The sequence below is a fragment of the Scatophagus argus genome, chromosome 22 (genome assembly GCF_020382885.2).
Source record: "Scatophagus argus isolate fScaArg1 chromosome 22, fScaArg1.pri, whole genome shotgun sequence".
In the NCBI taxonomy this organism is placed as follows: Eukaryota; Metazoa; Chordata; class Actinopteri; family Scatophagidae; genus Scatophagus; species Scatophagus argus.
This window is the reverse complement of record NC_058514.1, coordinates 3145017-3163724: the sequence shown is the minus strand read 5'-3', so window position 1 is coordinate 3163724 and position 18708 is coordinate 3145017. Positions and strand designations below refer to the sequence as shown.

The 18708-nt window shown below is 44.1% G+C and overlaps 1 protein-coding gene across 13 annotated transcripts in view; it reads left to right on the top strand.

Annotated features, from left to right (window-relative positions):
• The window catches only part of magi2a (membrane associated guanylate kinase, WW and PDZ domain containing 2a), a 215331-nt gene that overhangs the window by 129028 nt on the left and 67595 nt on the right, over positions 1-18708 (top strand). The window lies entirely within an intron of this gene.

Sequence of the window (18708 nt, the reverse complement as noted above, 5' to 3'; positions counted from 1 at the left end):
TTAAAATAGTGGTGACAGATGCTCTCCCAGGAGCAGACAGCGTGGTACAGTGCAAATGAAGACCAGCGTAGTGTGAAAGCTCCCGAAAGCGCAGCGATGGTCCCGTCATTCGGAGGAGGAAGCCGGGGTGGAAAGAGAGCTTTGTCGTGGTGGTAGGACAGATTAGGCTGTAATGAAATTGGGTCGAAGTGGGATGTGCAATTTTTTATTTAGTTTTTTTTTTTTTGTGGGACACATAAGTCTTACTCTCTCTCTCTCTCTCTCTCTCTCTCTCTCTCTCTCTGTTTCTGCCTTTATGTGTCTTACTCGCTCGCCCACTGCCTCCCTCTTTCTACCCTAAAAATTCACGTCTTCTGCTCACTAAGAGATCAAAAGGAGGGGAAGCGATGATAAACCGGTTCTCCTCCCCTCTCTCTCTCTCTCTCTCTCTCTCTCTCTCTCTCTCTCTCTCTCTTCAAGGTTGTTTGTGTCTCTCTCCCCGGCTGTGTTTGTTAGCGGTCTCTCCCATGACACAGGATGTCTATTACCAAGCCCCTGTGTAGATTAATGGGAAATAATGAGGAAGGGGGGCATGAATATGTATTGCTGTCCTTTTGGGATAAGCATAATGTTTTTTCTCCTTCTTTTAGAGACACACATGCGGTGGTGACACGCACACTCATCACTAATTCTGTGACAATGATTTGATTAGTTGATTTGTGCAGAACAATAACCAGAATTGATAATCAGTTAGTTGTTTAAGTCTTCCCAGATGTATGGATTTGCAGCTTTTTCTCTTTCCTCTGATTGGACGTCGAATACTTTTGCAGTTTGGACTGTTGGTCAGACAAAACAAGCATCTTTTAAAAATGTCTTCGTACTTCTTTCTTCTTGTATGAAGCGATGGAAGGAGTTGCGGCTTTTTGCTGCCGTTTGTGACAGTAAATGAATGAAGAGGTGGGTTTTCGAGCGAGGAATTTGAAGACGCTGGCTAATGTTTGGCAACAAAAGCACTTTTGATGAAGGTAAACTATAATTTCATGTTCATATGAAAAAAAAGTACACACTCCTTGTGTTCTTGTCACTGATGACATTTTCAGTATTTAAGCAGGTCCGTGACCTTTCCCCAGCCTCAGCTCGGTGCTGTCAGGGCCTTCACTGTGTGGTTAGAGAACATTCAGCAGCTACATTCACTCACAACGTTTCCTCATTATACTGATGATGGATTAAAACTAAACGTGGGTTATTTGCTGTTGTAAAAAGGTCTTTAAGTGTAGTTTCTAGGAGACAGGTTTGAAGTGCCTGACATTTTTTTTTTTTGTCTGTTGGTTGGAGAAAATAATTTGCAGATGTTACCTTGAGGTCTTTGGGAAGCTTTTTCTGTTAACGGCTGCTGATGAACATTTTGCAGTTGCTTTTTGTGCTGTGTTTTCACTGTGCATTGGCAGCCACCTGAAGCCAAGGCTTCAGACTCACTGCGCACTTGTGAAAGGTGCAGAGACAATTTATTTGAACTGAATTGGATGGGATTAAATGGACACTTCAGCCTCTTTTCTGCTCTCAGTCGTTCATTCCTCTCTTTCATCTCCTCATGTATATTCCAGAATTTGTCTTAATGAGATCTGCGCTGTTATTCTGGCCTTTTGTCTGACTTTTTTGTGTGTCAGAAAGAGACCACTGAGGCACAGAGGCTAGGAGCTGCCACAGGGGACCAAAAAAAAAAAAAAAAAGCCGAAATATGATGAGATTTAAAAACATCAAGGGCAAAAGATGCTAACAGTGTGAGCACAAAACAGGCCTCACGCACATGTTTTCATTAATTCGAGTGCTCGGCATGCGTATTGTTTATTCATCCCCTCATTTTCTTGGTTTAGCACGATTGTGTAAGTTCATCTGAACAGCTAAACGTGTACTCGCTTTAATAACAAGCACGTGCTGCTGCTGCTGCTTCAAGCAGACTTTAGCCTCTTCTAATTCTTGTGATAACATAAATTGCTGGTATTCACTGGATTTAAATTGCTTGCAGAAGGGATCATGGGAAATAGTGTAGCATGTCAGCCAGGTTTGCTGTTTGTAATTTAATCTCACTGATCACAGCCTCGCTGTTTACTGTCTTACAGTCGTATCAGAACCGGCTTAAGTGACTCCTTCCTGCTGCTGCTGCTCTTTCACATTAAAAGCGTGAAGCTCAGTGGCTTTTAATGTGAAGAAGTCCCCGGAAATGCAGTGTGTGTGTGTGTGTGTGTGTGTACAAAACAATTCAACAACATCAGTAATAAGAAGACTCCAGTGTTCAGTGTCCAGTGCTGCAGTGTTCACACCACATGCTCTGTTACCACGGAAACCACGAGTGTCACCAAATCAGTCAGGGCTGTAATTTTCAGGATAACAACTTGCAAAACTCTTACTTTTAAAACTTTGTTGTCTCAATCAGTTTGAGAGTCGTGACGAGCTCCAGACTAGTTTGTTTGCTCGTGGTGTTTTCGTTAATAAGAAGCGACTGGCGTGGCCGTTTGAATGGAACAGGTCCAACGCTCATTGGTATGCAGACACGTGAGAGGAGTGTTGATGGCTGCTCTCTGTTTGCTTGTGGCTTCACCTCTGAGCTCTCAGTTTAGTTACTCTGTGGCTGTCAGCCTGCAGGGCCTCTGGAGATGACTTCAGCTTTTTATTCCCCTCTGTCAGCCACCCAGCCTGACATGCTGTCAGTCTCCTCCGACCTGGTTTGTGTATTTTCTGGATAATCAGGCCAGGTGTGCAGGATGTCGTGTATTCATAATAAACCAGTGATGTTTATTACAGACGGGTGAAGGGCATTAATCTGATGAATTGAGGATTTTATTCAGTGGTTTGTTTTTTTTCTTTTTTAATCTCTTTAATGTCCCGTGATGCTCGGCTCTATACGTCCCCAGGGGATTCTGAACGCTAAATAAAATGCCTGACTGGCCCGTCTTTATTTCTGACACACGCCAAAGTGCATTTTTGCTTTCCCGTGACCATTTTTCTCTCTCCTTATTTCCTCTACTTTCATACGAATTTGACTTTTTGTTATTCTGTTCTTTTTCACGTTCTTCTCCTGCTCGGCTTTCAAGTATCATCCATCACCAGCTGCTAATAACTTCATTCTGTATCAAAAGGCAAGACTGATTATTTCACTGTCTCCTCTTCCTCCCTCCATCTTCCCTAAGTCTCACTATATCCGTCTTTCATTTTTACCCGTCCGGGACATTAAGGTCTAGGCAGACACACTCATCAACAAACAAGAATGGATGCCACATCTCCAGGGGGAAAATATCATATTTTTTCTTCCCTTCCTGCATATTTTATTTATTTTTGCCTCACTTCTCTGCAGGCGGGTTGACTTAAAGAGTTGTAGGGCTCTGAGGGTCTGCGATAAGGGGCTTCCATCGGCTCCACGCAGGGACGGGCGAGATAGGTGAACACTAAGCTGCACGCTGCACACGTTATCTGCCAGCACACACACACACACACACACACACACGCACGCACACACAGACCTAGTTTTCATACACAAGTATCCACACACGCACTGCTGTCACTCACACGTATGTGCCCGCGGACTTTCCACATGATAAATACAGTAAGGCCTCGTTATTCTTGATTCTGAAAATCAAGAAACGTATTTATCTTCTGTCCCAGAAGCTCAAGTTTCTCCAAAAAATGAACAACAGAAATGAATAACATTTTACAAAACCGTGCAGCTTTTAAATGATTGATGATGAGCAACAAAACATGAAATGGATTTCGTCCCCCGTGTCACCTAATTAATATGAAGTCTTTACTCTGCAGGGAGGCTTATTATACTGCTGCTGATGGTAATGTATATTTAGCTCATGTAGCAGCGGACCTATCCTTTCAGCCTGATCAACAAGTGAATGAATGAACGCAATTTATACACAGTGCCGATAAGGCTAATGCCTCCATAATGAAGTGGTAATTTGGGATTATTTCTTAATGATTCAGGGATCTCATACCACTGAGAAAGGGTAATAGCACAGTCAAAACAAAAGCAAAAACAGCTGTGATAGGAATTATTGAGTAGGACTAAATAACTCAGGAGGCTTCATTAGAAAGTTCGTCGTAGCTTTTCTAAATTTACTTTTTTTTCACTCACCTTTTCTGACTTTCTACAAGGTAAAATTATTCCTTTTAACACCCACTGGATTTTATTTAAAAGTCCTCATCAAAACAATCACAACCTGAAAATAATCTCCCCACCCTGCCGCTCGGGCCCAATCAATCCTCAGTGTTCAGTCTTATGTCTCTGTACTTTACTCTTTGAGCTCGAGAAACCCTTTTCAGCTTCTCTCACAGGTAAATTATTCAACATATCATATCATATTCAACATATCAGTTACGTTTTCCCCTTTCATCCAATTCACGATTGAAAAAGATTTATCACACCAGGAATCTAAATAATTTTGACCACTTTAATGACCAGTAAATCCCATTAATGTATCACTTCACAAACTACAAAGCCAAAGCGGCAGCACCTTGAACTGAATACCATCACTGAAAAGAATGAGAATTTGCATTTGTGGTCTATCAAGAAGTATCAGTTTCAAGGCTTTTTCTGCACTGCGCTTGCTATAAGAGGATCTCATTAACTGTAAAGCACAGAAACTAACGTCTTCTCGCAACTAAAAACAAACTTTGGAGAAGACCGAGACATAAAATGCACACGAAAATCGGTTTAAAGGAATATTCTCTTTTATAAATTTTAAATATTTCTCAGAAGTGGGTTTAAGTAAGTGAGCAAACCTTATTTATATAGCGCTTTTCAAAACCAGGCTTCCAAAAAGACAATAAATACCTTTTAAATAATAAATATTTAAGTCGGAACAAGAAGAAATCAGGTCAAGGAAGCACAAATAAAATGTTTTCCAAGAGGTTTTGAGGGTCAGGGGTAAAACACGACGTAGTGAGCCCTGACAGGACGAGCCAGAGCTTTTAATTCAAGCAAGTTCGAGTGTTTCTGAAACCAGCTTCGCCCCCTGCTGTTTGTACCCTGACAGAGCGACTGAGTTTTTGTCCAGCATCTGGCGGTTCGTGACGCTACTGCTGTTGTTTTGGCTTGCAATCAAATTACACTGTTTATGCAAACATTGTGTGTACAGCTCAGTGGAAAGTAGAGTACGTAATGAACTGCACAAGCCCTGACTGTACTATTCTTACATTCAAGGTTACATTTTCAAAGGCTTTCCTCCCTCAGACGCGCACACATCATATACTTCAACTACGCACGCATTAATTCTACTCACCTGCCGTCCGTAAGTGTGTGTGATTCATGGCCTCGGCGTGTGCGGCTCATACTCTCCATTCTGTCCTCATTAGCGCTAACACAAGGACGCAGATTAATGCGCGTCGAAAGGTTAACACAACAGGAGTGATGAATGAATCACTTTGAGCGCCGACGTTTGCCGAGGCTCCGTCGACGATGTTTTGTGCCACGCAGAAATTGTCCTTTAGTCGTAATCAAAGTGGATTTTTATTTTTGTCTCACCCTGCCTGCTAAACTGCCGTGGCATGATATGAATGTGTTGCATATGTTTGGATGTGATTAAGTGAATTTAATTAAGCCGCAGCCAGATGGTCCTCCTGGTGATTTTATGCTGCCGTATGTTTCATAGTATACATTATAACCTTACAATGCTTTTCAGTGTTGCGGCAGTGGTGTGAATATGAATGCTTTTATATCATTGGTGTGTGTGTGTGTGTGTGTGTGTCGAGTCCTCTTCCCTGCTGTCGTTTTTCTTTCCATTGACTTTTTCCATCTTCTTCATCTTCTTCTTTCCTGTTCTTCCTGATTTCTTGCTTCTTCTCTTTTACTGATGCAATTTGGCGTCCCACAGGAAGTAGAAATGTGCAGGTGACAGAGAATTCTCCCATCTAACTCCCCGAGAGACTCATATGTTCTGATGGAGTCACCGCACAGACTGCAGAACTGCTGCTGCTTTGAAGTCTTTCAGATATTTTGTGCTTGGAGCTTGAACGTGGGAGCGACTACCAGTTCCTCACGTCCAAGTTTATGACATCAAAGTCCGCGTTTTGTCCAACCAACAGTCTAAAACCCGTTTGTTTGCTGTCGCATAATGCAAAGAAAGGCAACTCATCTTGTGCGGTTGAGAAGCTGGAACGAGGAATATTCGGCATTTTGTCTTCAAACGTAGCTGAAATGATGTTCAGAGTTGCCGTTGATGGAGGTATCATAGTTTGGATCTTTTCCTGCGTTCACATGGGGCAGAATGTGGGACTTGTTTTAAAACATTAAAAAACAACCAAGAAAAAAGCTTCTTACAGCCTGTCCCAGTCTTTATTTGCAGTTTTTAAGTCAAAAGTGTGTGCACGAGCTCGAACCCGTGAACATGTACTGTTAGATAAGATCGACAAGACTTTACAATCTCTGCATTGTTTACCCGCTAACTGGGCTGCATATATACTCATAGAATCTGGGGTAACGACAGTCACCAAAGCCCTCATCCAGCTCAGGCTCATGCTTTTCAGGTACATCTAATTCAAATGTGTTTATTTTTTCACACAAATCAGTTTTCCAGTAATTAATTGGACCTTGTTGTTGATGTGAACTCCAAGTCAGACGTGAACGCTGCATCAGACGTGTTTTGGAAAACGTGCTGCCTCATCGCTCGGCCTCGTGGGGGGTTATGAACTGTCCTGCTGTTTTTGTTTTTATTGTGCTGGTCATTTTTAAGGGCAAGATAATCAGTCTTCATGATGAAAGCGATGTTTGAAATCGACTTTCGGGTGTAAACAAATACACTTTTTTTTTCGCTGCTGAGTTATGAACTGTCACATCAGTCACCTAGAATTACAGAGTGTCCTTTCACACCTGGCCAGGTGAGTGACCCATCCATCTGCTGTATGCCTTTGGTGCCACTGCACCTCCCCTCTCTCTCCCCTCCTCTCTCCACCCCTTCGGCAGTGTGTCTCTTTGTATTCATCGTCATTCAGCTGCTTACTGTTCTCCCCTCATCCATTCATCCGTTCACCCCTGTGACTGTGCCTCTGCCTTTTGACTGAGCCCTTATACATATATTATTCATTTGATTGACTTCCGCCTAATAGCCTCACAAGTGGCAGAAATTAATCATTCCAGAAATCCCATCGTTTGCATCCTGTTTGGGGAGTTTTGGCGGCAGCGTTAAGAGAATTTTTTTTTTCCTAGTGGCGGAGCTTTGCATTAGCCAGGGGAGCCAGTTGGAACGGGTGTAAGCCAAAAAAAGAGAGACGTTGACAGTGAAGGGCGGACCACTTCCCCCACAGCCAAAGAGTCAGTGAGGCTGGATATTTAGTACCAGTCTATGGTTTTTATGGTGGCCTGTAAAAACCCTGTTTAGAAAGTATATACTGCATGAGATGATTTCTCTGTGAGTGAAATTGGATTAAGCCTACCCCACTCCCACCCCACGACCATTAAACTCTATAGGAAGAGAAACCTAATTACATGGCTCAAAGTGGCCATAGTGAACACTATTAAAAGGATCCAATTAAAGTGTTGTGCGGCGCTGGCAGTGGCATTCTGATAATGGATTATTTGCAGAGGTGGAATTTGATCTGTCACGCGGACAAGAGTCGTCCATTGGCCCGGCAATCGGAGACGGATGGTCGAGTGGGAGGGGCATCTGAGCGATCCGTGTAATTGGATCCTGAACTATTGGGTGCTTGCATCAAAGAAGGAATGGAAGAGAGTGTGAGAGAGGAGGGCAAAAGAAGGACAGCGAGGTTCGATGTCCAGGTGCTAAATAAAAGTTGGTTTATTTTGCAGAGGAAGTTTGACTCGTGTTTCCAGCTGTATCTATGAATGATTTTCCATGAGATTTGCTGGACAGATTGGGGCCAAAGAAAAAAAAGAAAATTAGCATTTGGATTTTCAGACATTAAACAGCTTTTGAGGCAACACAAACACGCTGGACAGCGAGAGAGAAAGATGCAGATTTGATTCCGGTTCGATTTTGGCTTATTGCAAAACTGTGCTGCTCTCACGTCAGCCATAGTCTGTTGTTTAAGGAAATTAAACCCAACCTTCATGAATATATTGATGTATTCTCAAAACACGGCAGTTTTAAACCTTCCATGGCCAACTCTGCAACCGTCTTTAACACTTTAAAACTCAGTATTATTATTTTTAATATCATTATTCCATCCTTCCAGTGAATTAGCATTGTTTCCCCCTGCTTCCAGTGTTTATGCTACGCTAAGCTAACATTCTTCTGATGACAGCTTCATGTTTCGACATGAAAGTTTTTCAGTTGTTGTTTCAATCTTTAAATTAGCAAATATGCAAATTGCATATGCATATTAATTGTCTGTAAGAGTTTGAGTAGTGTTTTACAATAACATTTTGGGGGATTTCAATAAGATTCATGGCCATAGCTATAAAAATAAATCTGAAATTAAACCATAATTCCTTTTACAGAAAGAGAAATAGACAAAATAGTCAACAGCTGAGTTTGAAACAGAGGTGAAATGGAAAGGTGCAGCTGAGAGTTTTGTTTAGCCTTGGTGTGAAAGCATAAATGATGATTTGAATCCATCACTGATGGTTGGTAGCATTTCGTGTGGCAGTTCAGTTTAAAGTGTTCAGTCCTTCATGTCGAGTTAATTGACGGCTGTATTTGTTAGAGGCTAACGTTTTAAAACTTGTCTCTTGTTCATTCCTCTCCTGATAAACTGTGTCACCTCCGCCTGCTGCAGCACCTCCCCTCCAGCCCCGAGTCCACCTTCAGAGCAGGGAGTCCGCAATCCTTTGTTCACTTTGTTAACCTGGAAGCTTCCAGAAAGGTTTCTTTTTCTTTCTCCATCATCGAGGAGCAGCAAGGAAGATCAAATTCATGAATAATTTGCTGTTATTTTTTGTGTAATTACTCCTCGCTATTCATGGATTAGTATTGACTTATGTACTGTAAAAATCCTTTGGAGAGAATTTTATTGGAGGCACGAAAAACCTGTGATGCCTTGAATGCAACGCTGACAACAAGATCAGTGCTTGTTATGTCAAGTGTCAACTGTGTTCCCTGTGAACCACATGAATTTTAATTCATGCAGTCATCACGGGTGTCATCATGAGAAGAGCTTTGCTAAGTCAGAGAGCGTCACCGCAGTGTACACAAACAGCACTTTCAGTAAGAAAGGAAGAAATCTCTTTCACTGTCAGAGTAATTGTGATGCAGGGGAAGCCTCTGAACAAAAGATACAGGCTTTTCTGAATTTTTACTCGTCGCTCATATTTGATTTATGTGCCCTCAGCTGTCATTGTTCGCTCTTACAGTCGGATTGATGACATTCGTGTCACATTCGCACCCTGAGTCGAAGTTCAGTGCCAGGAGAACCCACGTTCTGCTGTACGTTTTACGCTTTCCAATGATTTTCTGTTTCTCTAGTGTCCCCTGAGGATGAAGACTAGAGACCAAACTAAACCAGATTCAAACAAATCTTGTTTTAGAAACAGCCAATCAGAGCTCAGCAGACAGGATTAAGAACGGGGAATTTCCCACATTGCTGCGTTCATGAATAACGGCCCCTAAAATGGTCAGGAGAAGGGAGGAGATTGACACCACTGGGCGTGTTATTTGTTAACAGCTCTTAAACTGACGCATTTCTCTGATTATCATCTGAAGATCTTGTCATAGAAGACGGAAAAATCACTGACTGGCTGGGGCACCAGTCAGTCACGTCCTCCCGTTCAGAGATCAGTTAACGCCAGCACACGCAGAGAAACTTTGCACCTCCTGAAAATCACGTCTTTGCTAACCACCAGTGGTTTAACTTGCTCACCTTGCCGCTGTGATGCACAGGTGTACTCCAGGACCCTGCCTGTGACATCACTGCGGTTACCGGGGCAACGACAGTGCACTTCTGACTGCACCTGTGAGCGATGGTGGCTGTAGTCAAAGGTTAAATAGACTTTCAACCAGAGCAAAGAAAAAAACCAAAAATAAAAACCAAAACACAACCTTTCAGCCTGGTGTTCAGTTCCAGCCATAAGCTGGTAAATTGAAGCGCTGGACCTCGAGCTAAAGCCGCCGGGGTTCAAAACGTTAAACACATTCAACACGTTAAACAGCGCAGGAATGATACGTTTATGCAGTCATGATCCAGATTTCCTGCTGGTGTAAGAGAGGAGGTTAGGCTTTTAAAAGGCCTTTGAACATTTCACACACACACACACACACACACACACACACAGCTGCTGTAGGTCCAATAACAGGAAAGGGGCAGAGGTGATGCCACTATGAGAAAGCTTAACTCCTGGTATTAAAGGGCCAAGAGGTCTCAGTATGAGATGATTACCGCCATGCGGCGTGTGATGATTATTCCAGCCTTTCCAACCCACCAAGGCTGTGGGTTCAAACCCCTCGCTTGATCCAAAGAGGTTACGGAAAACAAATTGCGCCCCCCCACACACACACACACACCCCCACCTACCCCCCGACACCGCAGCTGTTGACACTGCAGCACTGGGAGGGTGGTTGGTGTTGGATGGAGAGCAGGGGGTTGAAATGGAGGTCGACGGGACACATGTCGGCTCACTGGTGGAAACGAGCGGTCGTCTGAGCCTTGGGGCTCGGCAGTCATGACGGGACCTTATGAATGTATGAAAGCCACGCAGGCCGTCCTAACAAACAGATTCTGTCATTGGGTGGTAATGTGCCCGAGCCGGCGTGGCCCTGGCTGTGGGGGGATTAGGCTGACAAAGCAGCACAGTCACTTCCCTGATCACTGCACACACACACACACACACACACCCTGACAAACAACCCACCCCAGGGCTACATATCCAAACGAATGACATCAGCTTTCCCTTAATCTCTCCATATCTCTGCCCTCTCGTTCTCGTCCCTCTTCTTCTCCTCCTCTCTTTGCACCTGCCTGAATGTGTGCTACGATGCTGCCTGGATTCTGACAAAAACTGGAGTCGCTGCCCGAGAAAATGAAACGGCCTTCTTGTGTTTTCTCAGAAATTTTTTTGAGGGGGAAGCTCTCTGCAGATTAAAGTTGGTTGGCGTTAACGCTGGCTGTCAGAGTCTCCTCCACAGCCCTGAATTATTAGGGTGTGTGTGTGTGCCTTTCTTCTTCTTCTTCTTCTTCTCCTTTTTATTTCAACACCCTCCTTCCTCCTGCAAACATGACGGCTTTGATTCCCATGGACGTTGAGATGCGGAGCAAGACCAAAGGCAATCTCTTTTAGTGGCGTGCTGGAGGAGAACGGCGAAATAGAGGGCGCTTGAGAGGCGATGAAAGGAGGCATTCACATCTTCCCACGAGAGAGAGACAGAAACGAGGATAGAGGAGCTCTGATTCAATTGTCAGTGACAACAGATATCATGATGACATCCGTGTGTAGGGGTAGGTTGTTTTTACACTGTTTATATTTATCTTGGCTGCATACTGTATCACATGTGTGGGACAGGCCTGCAAATGCTCGAGTCGCATCCTGAATGTCAGGCTCACTTGTTGCTGCTAAGTTTTGGGGATTCGCCACCGACGGCTGGTCCCCGAATGTGTTCTCACACGGCACTTAATCAGTACAGAGAGCTCTTTGCAAAGACAAGCCGATCTGTCTCTGTCACCTGCGCCGAGCTCGGGGTTTTGTGTTCACGCAGCATTGACGGCTTAAGATGAAGGAGTCATTACTGGCTGTTAACTAGAGGATATGCAGGATGTGTTTGATGCTCCTGTTCTGTTTTCTGCATTTGTTGCAACAACTAATTTGTTACTTGATCACTTCATTATTTGCTCTATGAAAGGTTTGAAAATACTTAAAAATGACCCCCGTACTGTTTGACCTGTTTGTCCGCCCCCCCACAAAAAAAGAAGCAAAAATGAGAAGCTGACATCCGTTTGTAATGTCTGGCAGGTTTGGTTGAACACAGGATTAATAAATTAATGAAATCAGAACAGCTGCTGATTACATTTTCTGTTAATTTCCTGATGGATTTTCATGGAAGTCACAAACTCCACTCAGCCTCAGCTGCATGTTTTACAGGCCTTCATTAGAGCGAAGATCTCGATTCTTATGAGCCTGGTTTTCATGTCCTGACTACGCAGCAACTTGAGATGGAGTTTTTGACAAAGGAAGCGGTTCTTCTAGAGGTTTCTGATTCGTGGTCAGTGGCGCTAATGTGCTGAAAAATGCACCGAAGAAGAAGAAGGCTGCGAGCTAGCAAACGTGGATGGAAACAATTAAAAATATTGACTTGGTCAAGTTTTATGAGGAAGGAAAAGCATTCAGCACTGATCGACACCATAATCATAATTCCACAGGGTACCTTTAATGTAATCAGATTACTTTATTAGACAACTTTAATGGTTTAACATGCAGGAGCTTCCTAACAAACCAGAGTATAGACTGATCCCTCTCAGTCGTTACCAGAAGCGAGTGTCTTCTGCGTGTATTTTCTTCTTTGCTCATTATTTCGGTGTGACTCAGACGTTTCTGGCCGTCGACGATTCAGGAGAAAGACAGTTGAGTCAAACGCAGACGTTTTTCAGTTGACGACCTGCAAAATGAGACTCTGCCATACTTCCCTGCACGTTATGGTTTTAACCGGCAAAAATATCAGTAATTTCTATTTTAGAGTGAGTGATGTAGTAAATTAATTATCATTTGTACTTATACTTAAGCTGTTAAAATGTTCATACGAAAGTCAAATCTGCTGAACATGCATGATGCCCTGCCTGCTGTGGGCATCACATCTTTTAACTGCATCAATACATTTTCATCCCGTTTATGGCAAACTCTGATCTTTCTGACAGAGTGTTGCATTATCACGTGTTACAGCCTGTCCTCACCTGATGTCGTTTGGCTCCGGCATCACACCGACACGTGTGTTTGAATGAATTAGATTTCCAGCAGCCTTCCTTGATCTTCTTACACGAGCTTGAGGTAACGATGTTGCTGTGATTTTTCTATTCGCATCCGCATTTGAACATCCCATACTTACAGTAGTGTTCGCAGCGCAAATGGAGCAATATTCAGTTTTGAAAATGGGTTTTTGGTAGAACATGAAGTGTTAGTGCTGGTTTTCTCAGGCTGACAAGAAAAGGGAATATGATGCAAAACCTGAGCAATGATTTACTCAGAGGAAAGACAAATAAAAATGATTTGTTAAATCTTGGCAACGAAGTTAGCAGTTCTCCTACTGTATTTCTGCTTGTTTGTCTCTTTAATGCTCCTTAAAATAAATTATTCAGAAGAAACTTTGGGAATGCTGTGGTATGAAAACTGCAGGTTTAAGCCCCATGCAGAGTGGTTGCATTGCATTGTGAAGAATATGAGCAGACCAGCACATTAATATCTTTAAGTTTTATAAAAAACTGCCCTCCGTGATGATTCGTCTCCTCTTTTTGCATCCCCCCTTTCACCACCTCTTCGTCACTGTATCGGCCCTCTCCACTCTGTTTGTTCTCCCTTCCTCTCCTCTCTCTCCTTGGGGTGGGGCGCAGTCATCAATATCTCCGGCTGTGTCACAGGCGGTTCACCCAGCACCTCCTGGAGGGCAGAGCTATTAATGGAATTCAGGGGAGGGCGGCAGAGGTCCAGCAGGCTACGGGGGGGGGTTCACTGTCTGGATTCTCTGATCCATCCCACACTACCGGCTGTCAATAAGCAGGGGAGCAAAAACAGAGTCATCCTCGCTGAACTCCACTGAACCTAAAATTTCATCGAGTGGAGCAGAAGGAAGAAAAAAGACCAAGTCTGATGTTTGTGTCAAAGATGGGCGTTTTTTTTGCATCTTGCCAGGAGCTGAAAACATTCACAGTCAATATGATTAGACTGCAGATCAGTGATATTAACTTTCATCACCAGCTCAGCGAACACATCAGCCTCCTCTGCACTCCCTGCTCAATCGACTTTATTACCGCTTAAATGATATGTAATCACGGTTGATTAAAACGCGGCACTGCATCATCAGTGAAAAGAGTGAACGAGCACATCGCCACGCTCAAAGTGCAGCGAAAGCAGCTTTCGGCGGCGCGATGCAGCAGTTCGCCGTCCTCCCATCAGCCCATTTGCCTGCAGGCAGCAGGCAGACGCTGAATGGAAAACTAATCCATCCCTCTAATGCAAGGGCATTACAGCTGCCCGTCACTTCCTAATTGGCTAATGGCTAGATTAGGGTGGTTACAATAGGCAGTGCTGACGCTGTCTTGGCCAGTCATAACAGAGGGGTTTGGAGAGTGAAAAGGACAGGACTTGTCTTATACGTCTGGCCTGAGGCAATTGTCCACAACATTGGCCTGTTATAACAGCACAAAAGGACGAGAGGCTGGCTGATTCTGTGTCTGACCCCTGACCGCGGTTTACCCCGAAACCTGTACGACACACAAAGCGGGACCAGGTCTGATGCACCTGGACTTTATTTATTCGCTTCTTTACTCCCTCTGGCAGCTGCTGTAATGCAGCCAATGCACAAAATTTTATTTTCCTTTTACAAAAAAGTCAAGAATAAACCCAACCAGATGAATCAGAGAATGAGAATGATTTTCAAGGTCTGACGCGACTCAGATTGTTCAGAGGACACAGCAGCTGGAGGACAATTGCTGTCACTTAGTGCGTTTGAAATGCGTTTGTGGTAGAGGATGAAGCAAACAAGCGGGGAGGATGGAAAGAACGAAGAGGAGAGACTTTAGGAAAGACGATGCAGCCGATGGACCGTCACAGTCTCTCAACTGCTACTTAAAGTTTCCACCCAAAACTTCAGCAGTAACAGTAAAATAGTATTCTACCATTTGTTGCTGCGCTCCTTTAGGTGTAATATTTGTCGCTCAGTTCAGTGATTCACAAAGGCCAGCAAGTCACCGTTTCCTCAGCTGTGGTTAGCTAATTAATTCACCTGTCAGTCACACATCAAAAGCAGTTTCCATATTCAGTGTGTGTGTGACAAAACTGGTCACAACCAGTCAGACAACAGTCACGTTTACCATGTCGACTGTGTTTGTTTAGCATGTTAGCAGTTCAGGGAAAAGTTAAGAGCATGAAAGCTTTAATTCAATCTCAAGGGGACCTGAATGTACTGAATGTGTAAATTTGTCATACATCCAGTGGTTGTTGAGTTGTCGGCCCGACACAATTCACAGTTCACTGAGAAAGAGGAGGGGTTTAACCAAAGCTCAGGACAGGACGACCTGACATCCTTTTCTCCTTCAGACTGTCTCGCTTTAATTGTCTCCCAAAGTGCACTTAAATCTCTCCTTATCAGACATGCATAATGTTCCTTAATGTCCTGCATTACACCTCAGGTGCTACGATTCACATTCAGCACAAAACAAAAACATCAGAGGCAACAGTTTGTGTCACTGCTGATGTTTTTTCTTTTGTTTTGATCGTTTTGCTAAGTAACCGTATGGAAATGATTAGTCTGAATGGTCATGTATAATCATTTCCTCAGGGTCTTTACACACGCTTTGACTTCCTGTGATGAATGCTGTCTGTGACGCCTCGGGATATTCTCTGGATGTAAATCCTTTGTTTCAAATAGAGGCCAATGTTTCCACTTTCCAGAGATTGTCTGGGTCCCTGCTGAGCCTTTTTCATATTGCCTGCAGTTATCTCAGGTTCAGATTGTGCTCAGTTTTAACTTTGCAGTGTGCAAATGTGCAATCCGAACATAGAGGCTATGAATTTAATGTGTTTTATTAACACAGTCATAGCTCAGAGTGATGCTCGCGTATTCTGCAGGGGTGCAGGTATGAATCCAGGTGTTAGCTGCGACAGGTGCGTCTGCTAATGGTGCTCAGCTGCTCGGGTGAGAGCTGGACTCGGAGCCTGGAGTGGTTGTGGACTCGAATCTGGCTTGAGGTTGTGCTGGAGAGCAGCAGGGTGGCTGTAGGCTACGAGAGCCTCCGCCCACGCTACAACTTGAGCCGCTCTCTCATCCATTACACCCAGTGCCTCTCTTCATACATCCTGCTTGTGTCCGTGCTCGCCGCGTACTCCCACTGCCACAGTCTCTGCAGCCTTTATCATCGCTCTGTGTCTCGTTAGCTGAGAAGAAACCACTTTCCGTGAATATCTCCCACAAAGTTAAATTCACTGTCATGGTCTGTTTGTCGCCTTTGGACACCAACAGACCGCCGATAGACAGCCGTTTGTGTCATGCATCACCGCGTTTTGATTGTAGAGGGACAGTGGGAATGTTTGCCTTGTCCAGAAACGTAGTGAAAAAGATTTGTTTACTTAAAACCTTCATCAGGAGCAGTTAGGGGGACGGGAACCAACATGAAGAAAATTTCTTTAAGAAGTAGGAGATCCTCTTTTATACTTTGATGAATTATTTCCTTATGATTCTCCGCGGCTGCCGGTGGTCCCAGAATTTCGTCTTGCATTTTTCACTAAATATGTTTCCTCTTCAAAATGCCAGGGACCGGCTTGTTACACTCCGATGGATTAGGTTATGTAATGAGGTTGTTCTCCTAATCCGAACTTTGAGATACTCGGATCTGTGAATCCGGCACAGGAAAGGCTGACTCCACTGTAGCGCGGGTTCCCATACAGAGAGGTAAGCAATGAATAGCTTTAGTATTGGGTTTGATGTGATGGAAAATGTTCAGGATTATCGCTTTAAAAGTTTCTTCCGTAACTCTGAGAGCGCTGGCTGTTGATGTTTGTCTTGCAGAGAGTTTTAGGCCTGTGACACACCTTGGATTTATGAGTTGTCTCGTCCCAACACCTTTACCTGCTCCTAATGATGATCGGGAGGCTTTAGACCGCTAATCTGTCCTCTTTTCTGGAGTGACTCTGCACTGTTCTAAACATCAGTGAACCTCCTGGTTTTTTGACATAATCACGTTTGCATGCTTTGATGTTTGAATCAAAGTGCTGTATGTTTGGTGTTCCTGAGAGGATTATTAAGCACTTCTCCAACCTGCCTGATGTTTTCTTCCCTTTCAACAGTCTCCTCCGACATCAGAAATGAGTACGATCAAGTTTATCTTTTGAAATCTACATCTCTTTCTTTATTTCTCTCAGCCAACTAAACAGCAACCTGACAGACGGGAGGGGGAAAAACAATACTTATTTTTAGAATCCAAGCTCCCGCATGCTGACAAAATGATGGACGCCGTGTTTAACCTTAATGAGTTTCCCAATTTTCTGTCATCAAGGCATTGTAAATAATGATTACACCTTTCTAAAAATACCCAAGATCATTACTGCCGCACTCCACAGAGGTTGCTATACTTTGAGAATCGCTGATTTGCACAACCGGACTGTGACCCATATAGAATGGAGGGAGAATCGAGAGGCATTGTGGTTGCCTCCTTTTAGAGATTGTCACCCGAGAGAAGTCCCCACCAGAAGATGCTGCTAAATATAGTTCTGCAACATCAAAGGTCCTCTTTGAAACGTGTGTGTGTGTGTGTGTGTGTGTGTGTCGCTCAGTCAGTAGCTCTGGCTGTGAGGCAGGCTAATCTGACGGGTACATAAGCCCCCATGCAGGCAGACACAATCAAGAAACTCTCCACTTGAGGTGCGACACAAACGCACACGCTCGCGTATCCACACATGTTCACACGCTCACATTTCGACACAACACAACACTTTTGCTGTTTTGTTTTTTGTTTTCCTCCCAGCAAATGACAGCGTTCCCTGCAGCTCATTTGCTCTGACAAATTACTCAGTCAGCAGGTTCCAGTCTGATGTTTCCACGTCGAGGTCTCGAAAAGTGCGCGCAGGGTGCCGCTTCGTTCCGTATGATAAACATGTTTGACAACTTGATTGGCCTGAGAGAGAAAATAACAGACAGAATCGTCTGTAAACAAAAACCAGCCTGCTGCAGCCTCCCTCAGGTGAGCTGCATGCGAAGCCTTTTCGTGGCTTTTAGTTTCTTCACTTAAGGGCCGATTAATCAGGATATTAAGAAGAACACTTCAGAAAGGCTTGTCAGGCAGCCCCGTGGTGTCACTTGGGTTCATTCTGTAGTGATGACATCCTCGAATCCTTTCCTCACCTCCTTTCCTCGCACCTGCGACGCGAGCAGAGAGGAGTCAAGGCGACAGGCATTCAGAGCCGTCATTTTAAAAGAATGACGATCGAACGCGACATGTGGCACGGCATCGTTTTGTGACGCCCTGCCGCTCTCTGTCAGATGTCATGACTGCCTTTTACTTTAAATGAAATTCACAACATGGCACAGTGTGATAAGAACGTGTGCAGCTCATGCGTTGGCCCAGTAATCAAACTGTTTTTGACTTTCCAAAACTGTTAGTTACACTTTCCACCTTTCCACCTTTTTCATTCTTCACATCACTACTGTGCCACTTGTTCGTGTGCACAGAGGAGTGCAGCGCCACTAATAAAGTGCCTGAAAGTGTGCGATCTTATCCCAGTTTGTACAATCATCGCTTTGTCATTCCACTCTGCAACAGTCACCATTTTTCACTGGGTTGTGTGCGGCGCTTCAGAACGGCTGTTAACACTTCTGCCTTCAGACGCGGTCAGTCAACACGTCGTGCAAACTAGCTTGCTGCAAGTTATGGTCTCAAAAACAGAACTCTTGACCCCCCCTTTTGACCCCTGCAAACCCCCCAGGGCAGCCTGTCGCAGGCATCGTTCCAACCTCGCGAAGCCATGCAGGAGCCATTTCAGGCGGCCTTTTAAAGTCAGATCATCCCACACCACCTACCAGAGCTGATCAGCGGCACAGCTGCTCCCCTGCCGACTTTAAAACACACACACGGATACTTCAT